This window comes from Gopherus flavomarginatus, chromosome 15 (genome assembly GCF_025201925.1).
Source record: "Gopherus flavomarginatus isolate rGopFla2 chromosome 15, rGopFla2.mat.asm, whole genome shotgun sequence".
Lineage (NCBI taxonomy): Eukaryota > Metazoa > Chordata > Testudines > Testudinidae > Gopherus > Gopherus flavomarginatus.
Window position 1 is genome coordinate 207,594 of NC_066631.1, and position 2,660 is coordinate 210,253.

Consider the following 2,660-nt stretch of genomic DNA (forward strand, 5'->3'; position numbering starts at 1 on the left):
ATCCCTGTCATTATGCTTTGTGCAGAGATGGCTTGCCCTCTGGGAGCACAGCAGTGCCTCCACCCAAGGTGAGTTCCTGGCCTTGGGATCTGCAGTAGGAAAACACAGAAGGGGCTTACTTGCCCCTAGTTGGCCCATCTGACCTTTAATGATGAGAGCTGTCTTTCCCAACATGGTGGGAAGAAAGTGAGGCAGGGCAGCCTCAGGAATGGTGCCAGAGGGCTGCTGAGCAGGGGTTGGGGATGAAAACTCTTCTGTGCAGCTGAGCAAGAGCAGTACCAAGGAAGGGGCATCTGTAAAAGTGACCCCACACACCTCTCCTCCTCTGGGCAGCTGGTGCTGACAGCTCCAAGGGAAGGCTTAAAAGCCACAGAGCAACTGAGGGCAGGACCATATCTAGGTGTGGCCTTCAGACAGGCACAAAAACACCCAGCCAGGCTGCTCCCTGCCATGCCAAACACCCACTGAAGGTCACCAGCATGCAGAGCGGCTGCTGATGCTCTGTAGCCAACATCAGAAGATAGTAGGAATGCAGGGCCCAGGGCCAGCCCCCATGGTGGGGCCTCTGACTGGTCCCACTCAAGGTATTCACTTTTGCTGTGGGCCAGGAGATTTTACCCCAAGAGGCTTTTCCCAAGCTGGCAAGAAGCAGAGAAAAACCCAGGCTCCCAAGACGCTATGTAGCAAGTACCCTCCAGCACAGGGACAGGTGCACACGCAAGCCCAGGTTGCCGCCCACTTTCTTTGGTAAGTCAGGAAGGGCAAAGGCTAGACTGGAAGCACCTGGGGCTCCTGCCGTAGGCTTTGTGACACCCAACCCCCAACTCCTTCCCAAGCTCCAGCTGAAGCCAGAGCATTGGCCTGAGCAGCCAAGAAGAGGTTCCAGCCCTGAAGGGAGCAGGACGTTCAGCACAATAGTAAAACTGCAGAAACACAACCACCTAGAGACTCAAACCCTCAATCTTCTGATCCACACTCAGACGCCTTATCCATTAGGCCACATGGTAACATAAAAAAAGACCCTCCAAGCACTTCTTTGGAAAAGGCAGACACTGTGTTTCTCAGGTCATCTACTGAGGGGGGCTGAGACTCTCTGGGCACAAGAAGTCGAGTTCCCAGCAACACGTGAGAATTAATTCTATGGAGCCAGGTGCAGGGCTTTGGAAGGGAGGCTCAGGCATGGGGGATTGGGGTGCAGCGGATGGACCGGCTGTCTAGGTGTGGAGATTTAGTCACACTGAGGCACAGAAGGGAGGAGGAGGAGTAATCCTGCTGACAGTCAGCGGCTGTGCAGAAAAAGAGGAGGGGTTCTGGGGACATTTTTTGCCTCTCTTTTGCCTATCTGCTCGCTCTTGTGGGGAACTGGGAAGATGATCTCAACTAGCTCAGTTGGTAGCCCATCAAGCTCTTAATCTGAGGATCCAGGATTCAAGCCCCTGTCTAGGCACCCAGTTTTAAATTGCCTTGTGTGCCAGGAGCCAAATGATTCCTGGTGCTTCTCCACCAGCCACATGCAGATTCCCAGAATCCATGGCCATTTCCTGGAAAGGTTCCTTTCCTCAGGAATCAGGAGGGAGGCAACATCCACATTACCAGAGGACCTCCTGCAGGCATGTCACCTAATCTGCATTACCAGAGGACCTGCTGAAGGCAGCCTGACTGCCACCCTCACAGTGACCGGCAGGCCGTTCCCTGCAGCTTGCCGTCCCAGGCATGCACTTGCTGCGCTGGTGCCTGGAGCTGTCCCTGTCCCTGTCCCAGGGCAGAGGACATTGGAAGCTGAACATCCAGAGCTTGCAAGATAAAGGAGCAGGGGGGGGTGAGGCCTGGCGGTGTTGGCAGAACAGGAAAGCATCAGAGGGTTCTATGGCAACCAGAGGGATTGACGGAAGTCGGTGAGGGAGGAGTTGGCGGCTTTGTTCCAGCGGTCAGGCAAACACCCCAATATCAAAGAAACCAATGGTGCCAAGTCCTGCAGTGTTGCCTGTGGGATTTCCACAAGAGCATCCAGGCTGGGGAGCCAGTGATCCTGTGACTGTACAACCGGATCAAGTGACAGCTGCCCGAGTTCCATGAGATGAGGCTGCAGCTGGCGGATATGAGCGGGAGCACCGAGTGAAGGGAGGGGTGTCCTCCCCTGACATTTTTGCAGCCTGCTGGGAATGGAGACCAAGCAAGGTGATGTGGGGACTCAGGGCAGGACCCGCGGATCCCATAGTGCAGGAGAACAGTCGCTGGAGGAGGAGAGAGAGTCCTGCGAGAGGAAGCCGCTGGTGGGAAGCAATAAGTGCAGAGTGCAAACCAGTCAGCCGAGAGACCCAGGGGTCTAGAAAACAAAACGGGAGCAGGTTTCATGGTGTAATGGGCAGCACTCAGGACTTTGAATCCTGGAATCTGAGTTCAAATCTCAGTGGGACCTCCTGCCGATATTGTAGTTTGCTGCAAAGTCTTGGAGCTCAATGTGTATAGTTACTTTCTACCTGGATAAACTTCAGCAAGGTTTCTTTCTCCTCCTCATGGGTCACTGATGCCCACTGGAGATAGGTCTTTGGTCCAGCTGGCCGCTATAGGGTGGGGTCCTAGAACTTAACAGTCTGGCTAGAGATTCCTGCGGGTTGACCTGATGGTTTGGTTTCTTGCGGCTTCATCTGATGTCCACA

At 54.5% G+C, this 2,660-nt stretch overlaps 1 non-coding gene across 1 annotated transcript; it reads left to right on the forward strand.

Moving 5' to 3' along the window:
- The first annotated feature begins 2,347 nt into the window (after nucleotides 1-2,347).
- Nucleotides 2,348-2,419, forward strand: TRNAQ-UUG (transfer RNA glutamine (anticodon UUG)). Its single transcript has one exon. It is a non-coding gene; the product is annotated as a tRNA-Gln (tRNA).
- The last annotated feature ends 241 nt before the right edge of the window (nucleotides 2,420-2,660 follow it).